At 31.8% G+C, this 7,072-nt stretch overlaps 1 long non-coding RNA gene across 1 annotated transcript; it reads right to left on the bottom strand.

The window, feature by feature from the left end:
- Positions 1–2,877: 2,877 nt before the first annotated feature.
- On the bottom strand, positions 2,878–4,135 carry LOC143254599 (uncharacterized). Its single transcript, XR_013030275.1, has 3 exons — positions 4,049–4,135; positions 3,533–3,731; positions 2,878–3,193 (listed from the first exon to the last, which is right to left on the bottom strand). It is a non-coding gene; the product is annotated as an uncharacterized LOC143254599 (long non-coding RNA).
- Positions 4,136–7,072: the final 2,937 nt, after the last annotated feature.

The raw sequence follows: 7,072 nt of genomic DNA on the forward strand, positions 1-7,072 counted from the left end.
GGAAGGCAACTTATCATCAACACTCACCGTCAACTCTTGAACTACTCTTTTACCAACGAAAAGTGGTAATGGACGTCACATTATAACACCCCAAAGCTGAAAGGGCGAGCATGTTTGATGTGAGTAGGATTCAAACCCACGACCCTCAGAATACGAATCGAGCGCCTTAACCACCATCGACAGACAGTGAGTATGTGTACTGATCTTGCATCGATAAAGCAACGTTAATGCAGGAAAAGAAGGAAATATTTTGTAAATGCAAAGTGAGTATTTGAAGTACATATGGGAATCTCCCTCAATCTGGATACAGCATTTTAGTCACGCAAGTCAAAATGGCAAGAAAAGCAGATGGGAAACAGACGCAGACCAGATTAAAGGTACAAAGAAAGAGAAAAGGAAGAATTAATTATGCTATTACATTGGAAATTGATGAAGATGAAATGTCTAGCGATACTTTTAAGAATCCCTTGGATTTCGTATCACCGAAAAAACAACGCAGATCATCCAAGAACTCAAGTGTGAAAGCAAGGTGTTCAAGGTGTTGTTGTAGTACCCCAACAGGGTGTGGGAACGATGTATATTTAATTCAACAACTCTTTGGTATCTAATCTACAGTGACATGAAACTTTCTAAATGAAGAAGCTCGACGGAAAGTATCAAATTTCAATGTTCTTGACAAGAACAATTGATTGATTGCGTTCTACAATAGGATTATATGAATCATGTTAGTCCCAGGAGATACAAATTGTCTTATGAACATGACTGAAAACGACATTTGTAAGACATCTGATGATACAAAACTATCTTCATCTGCCAACGACGTGCTGCCAGAAAAATGTATTAAGAGAAAAGTTATACTTGCACTATTATGTATTATTTAGTTCGTCTAACGGAATATGTGAATAAAGAGACTCAACATCAAAAATGGGCGTGCGTATGAGTTTATTAAACTTCAAATTCATGAACTGTCTGTTCAAGACAAAAAGTTACTTAAAATCTGACAGTTTTACTTTTAATTACCCGGTGGGGCAATAATAAATTGCAGGAATTATAAAGCTAATATCTGTGTTTTAATTTCTTGTGATGTACATAGTGCACGTAGTCTCTTGTGTAGCCTTCCGCTCAACAACAATAATCATAATCTTAACTGTCAATATTTGAAATTACTTATCTTACTGGAATATATATTTCATGAAGTTTAAGTAAATAACACATTCTTTCAAAACGAAAATTTATTTACCTGTAATTTTAAGAATTATCATTTAATTACTTTACTTAATAAAATTTTGCTGTTAATATACTTTTAACAACAGGTCTCTGTGTAAAAGTTCAATTACATTTTCTATTCTCAAACCAAACGTTTTCTACCACTCAATCCTTTTTAGCATTGTTGTTTAGAAACTGCAATATTATAAGCTATTAAGACTGTATCTCTGAATCTTTATATTTCGTTAATACGCGAATGTTTTTTATATAACCACAATCAATAACATTTACAATATATATACGTCCATACATCTATATATCTAACTCTGTAGTACTGTAACATCCTTCTGATCGTAATCCAAAATTTGAAGCATCAGTAGAGAAAAACGTATTCAGTTTTTCTTGAAATTTGCAAAACGGGATTCACATAAAGTTAGTTTTGGGGATGCGTCCCCACACTGAGAAGGGTGAGTCCATTTTCCACATTATACGGGACACATCATGCAAAATGTACAATAATATTTATTTAATTGATATCACAAAGCAATAAAAGGTATTCTTACTTCCATAAGAATCTGGAATCGCCTTTCTGTTGGACCTGGGAAATAGTTAACATTTATAGTCTATAGCGATTGAACTGTTCTTGTTGACATCTAGTAGAACTGTTTGTTTGTTTTTGAATTTCACGCAAACCTACACGAGGGCTATTTGCGTTAGCCGTCACTAATTTAGCAGCGTAAGACTAGAGGGAAGGCAGCTAGTCATCACCACCAACCACCAACACTTGGGCTACCATTTTACTAAAGAATAGTGGGATTGACTGTAACATTATAATACCTCCACGGCTGAAAGGACAAGCATGTTTGGTGTGACGGGGATTCGAACCTGTGCCCCCTGACCACCTGGTGATGTGGAGTCAAGAAGAACTAACCGAAAACAATGATTCTTACGAAAAATAGGTAATAGTTGTATTATCCATCAGCAGTGAGTATCATCACTTTTGTACTTGTACAAAATATAAAGGCTGGAATCTCTAGATATCATCTATTTCGTCAGCAAAAGACAGTGATGTTGAATACCTATTGTACACAATGTGTGAAGTTGTGACAACACTCTCGTAGACAAAGTAGGTAAATACTCGCATGAGCAAAGTAGATAATATGTCTATCATAGAACAACCAAAATACAAATGAAACTAAAATTGGCAATTTCAATGGTTTTCTGGACTTATGTCAAAACTGTACTACAAACAGACTAAACAAAATACTATATTAATAAAAGCACGTATAAGACGTATGGTATTGCATGCATATAACGCCAGTAATAAGAATTTTATACAATTTTGGGTATCCAAACAACTGGTAAATTAAAAGTTGATTTTTTGTGGTAGTTTTGATATTGAGTTCTTGTACTTTAACTTTCCTCTATAACAGAATTTCAAGTACCAGAAAGTGAGTGAATGAGTGTTTGGAATTAAGCATTCTATTTTATCTTTTCGTTACGATAGAATCATCATTTTTTATCATTTTGTTTTTTAAAGTAGGAAAATGAAGTTTTACAATGCTTGTATCATATATAGCAAGTGAAAAAATTAGACAATATCAAACTCCTAAAATTGTATAAAATACAATAATTTTCTGCAAAGTGACAGTAAAAAATTGAAAGAAATAGTTAAAGTTAAATAAAAACTACGAAAATTTTATTTTATTTTGGAGTAAATAAAATACAAAGATATTTGACAAATGCCGTTAGTAATAACATCCAAACTTTGTGTTAGAAAACGTTGAGTTTAACTGAAATAAAAAGACACATAATGGTACACTTTCGTTATGTTTTTAATAATTTTATTGATTTCAAGAAAAAACGAAAGAGTTCACACAAGAAACAAATATAACGGAAATTCTAAAGTAAATCCTAAACTAATCTTAATATTGTTGATTGTCCACTTCCAAACATATTTCACTGTCCAACTCCTGTTCACCAGTAACTGAAAGATAAAAAAATCCTTGGTAACTAATTTTTTAATATTTGCTTTTGCAAGTCAGATAAATCTTTTCTAAAAGTATCAAAAATCTAATCACAATGTGAATAATACATAATCTTACACTATTTTATAACATGCAATCACTTAATAGCTAAATATTTCCAATAACAATCAGTATTTAACCTCATATTTTTATATTTACTTTCTTGAAAATAAACTAAAGGTATTCTTCAAGGTACTAAAGAGTTAACTATTTCCATTTTACAAAAGTTATAATAAGTGATATTTTAAGCAACTCTAAGATACGTGAAAAAGAACTTTTTAAAGGCTAGGAATACTTACTAACGGCCGAAACGATTCCCATAATACCTGCCACCGTATCCACTTCCATAGCTATTACTATATCGATATCCTCCCCCGTATCCACTACCATATCTTCCACCATATCCTCCCCAACTGTGGACTTCTACTACACACAGCATTACCATGAGGGCTACCAATCCAACCAGCAAAACAAACTTCGCGTTCATGATTGGAAGATCTGAAACAATTGGAAAAATAACATTACTTTTTACTGACATATAATATTTTTATGTGCTATTTAATATGTAGTAGGTAACTTTTAAAGTGTAAATTCATAAAATATCTTTGAAATTACAAATATATTTTGCGAGAACTAACTACTACGGATAAATATATTCTTAGTATAGGCATTAAAACACAGGTTTAAAACAGAATATAGGATCTACAAGCAATTCAGCAGTTTGTGACACTCCACTAAATAATAAAATTGAACTTTCAGTTAAGCTGTTTTCTAGTTCCTAAAATCGTAAATTTCAAGCTTTTGCTACAAATTACCAAAAGTGAAATGCTCTATATCAGACAAAATTTAAGATGCTCGGTTGAGATTAGCTTCTCTTTTGCATTTGAACCCCTTTTATACTAAAATTTTGACCAGTTTGTGGTTTGTATTTCCCCTTCATATAACATAAAAACTCTTGGCCTCAGGGACTAAGAAAACGCTAGTTGCGGTTATTTTTCTCAAGGTCAAGCCCTTCCAGAAAGCTTTGTCTCATCCAGTGATCTATTTCAGTCATCTTAGAAAATCAGTTTCATTAAAAAAAATTAACATCGTGTATACCTCACTGACTGATGTGTTTTCTACATTTATTGTTGAGAGTGTCAGATAGATGATATATAATGAGTTTATGTCAACTGAATTGTTACTAGATGATGAAACAATGGTATATATATATATTGTTTTAAGTATCATACTTTAAAACTTTATTTATTCACTACATTTTTGAAACGGTTTCTTTCTGGGAAAGGACCAGTAACAACTTACTAGCATAATAATACAATTATCATTAAAGAATTAATATATAAAATATCTATGACACCCTGCCTGGTTTTGGCAGGCTGAGGTTATCGTTTTTTGACGATGAAATAATATTTTTAAACCAAACATTCGTTATTTCTATATATCAAAACATCATTATTTTTTATAACTTATACTTGCAGATGCGGGCTTATGCTGTAATAATAATTCATTTGTCCAAGCAACCAGCTGGAAAACTTATTGTTCAAGCATGTGTTCTTAACTTTGAACTGCAAACCAGATGGAAATCAACCATCAATATCTTCAGTGCTTGAAACAATTGCTTTTAACCACAGAGTGCGATTAACTTCCAGTCTTATAACTCATGCAAAGTTCGAACTGCGAAGCGCATTTTAACACAATTATGTAAATAAATCTGTGATAAACTATAGTTTCTAAAAATAGTTAAATTTAACATTCGCATTATATTTAAATGGCAATAGTTGTGTATATCTAACAGATACTTTGGTGGAAAAACAAATATAAATTTCGAGCTTAACAACCTCCAAGTACTGATTGGTTGAAAATGTTAAATATCTAACTGTATACAAAGTATCAGAATCAATAATAATCGTAATGTTGTATTTGACATTATAAATTACTAGACTGAATGACGATTTAATGAAATTTATTATTCTTATTAAACAGAAATATAACATCAAAATATTTTATAAAATAATTGTATATTTGAATATAAACATGATTTGGTTTGCAAACTATATGTATGGGGGTCTTTCCCCAGTAAAGGATAATACTTAGTTATCATTTGAACAAGACACCTATTAAAATGTCATTAAATGTATATGTAATTTTTTTCTCAGTGTTATGGCAAATGTATTACGTTCAAAATAGTAAAATCGCCATTACAACACGACAATGTTTTGTTTTTTTCTGAACAATCAGCTTACGAAAATTGTGAGGAAACTTTTGAATACTTTAAAATGTGGCACAGTAGTACATCAGTGGTTTCCATACCCGTGGTGGGCACAGCACAAATAATCTGTTGGGTGGTTTTGCACCCAACTACAGAAAAAAGTAATGCAAATAATTGCAACGAATAATTATATTGTAAAGTAATTTGAAACGTAATACTTACCTCTTTGCATTTATGTAGAAGATACTATGGTTATCTGCAGCCGTCACTACTTTTGAACTACGGACCATCCTTGCTAAAAGATTTACTGTCACTCTTATAATGCTCACGCAGTTTAAATTGTGTGGAATGTTTTATCGTATAGCACGGTTTCGAAAATAATGATATGTTTAACTGCAAACGTTTTCAAAATGCTCACAACATGTTTAACAGAAACATCAAAATCTGATGTTAGTAAAAGTCAACCTTAAAAACTGTTTCATTAACAAAAATGTCTGCTTTACGATAATGTAAGAAAATGAAACTTTATTTCGAATATCTGTATGTTACTTAAAGCATTAACATAAGATTTTGTCGGAACAAGCTGGTCCCAACATGACCAAGTGGTTAGGACGCTTGCAATCTTCAAACAAGCATGCTCTCCCTTTCAATTGTGAGGACGTTGTAACGTGTGGTTAATCTTCCTATTTGTTAATAAATAGTTGCTCAAGAGTTTGTGGGTGTTGATGACTAGCTAGCTTCCCTTTAGTATTTCAGTGCTAAGTTAGAGACGGCTAGCGCAAATAGCTATTGTGTAGCTTTGCGCGGAATTCAAACAAACCCGAACAAACTGTAATATGATCATCAAATATGATGATTAATCGTTCGACATATTTATTCAAGTAAAGAAGCCAAAACTCAATGTACAACACGTATAAGCGCTGCTACTATGAAATAAAAACATACCTGATGTCCACACATGATAGAAAACCATTATTTTATCCCATAAATTTATTAATGCGTTTCCTAAGAAACTTTTATGTAAGCAAGAAAAGTTTGTAGATATGCAACAAGTTTAAAATACATTTAAATATCTGTTTGTTTTTTACACAAAGCTTTGTTTTATTTCACAACAATTCTACGGTATTGATGTAACTACAACTTTTTTTAACTATCAATTATGGAAAATCACGCTTTAGTTCCATCCCGTAAGCCTTCTTTATGCTTTGTTTGTTTGTTTTATGACTGATTGTTTGGAATTAAACACAAATGTACACAAGGGGTTGTCTATGTTCTGACGACCACGGATATCGAAACTCATTTTAGCAGTGCGAATCCGCAGCCATACCACTGTGCAACTGAAAGGCTTGTAGGCCTTTAATAGACTTTTACTGATTTCACTTACGTAACTCGTGGTCATCATTTTCATTAGAACTAAGACCCACTGGTGTATGGAATTCATCGGTCGTATTTATTCATATGTAATATGTTAAAAATAAAAGAAGTATTTATTTTAACACAGAAATGTACAACGTCGTACCCAAATAACTGTCACAAAAATAAATATTCGAAAAAATAGTTTTTTATAAAGTACATAGATCTTTGTATTTCAGAAAATATAGTAACTCGTAAACTGTATGCTACATAAAAT

This window comes from Tachypleus tridentatus, chromosome 6 (genome assembly GCF_004210375.1).
Source record: "Tachypleus tridentatus isolate NWPU-2018 chromosome 6, ASM421037v1, whole genome shotgun sequence".
NCBI classification, from domain to species: Eukaryota; Metazoa; Arthropoda; class Merostomata; order Xiphosura; family Limulidae; genus Tachypleus; species Tachypleus tridentatus.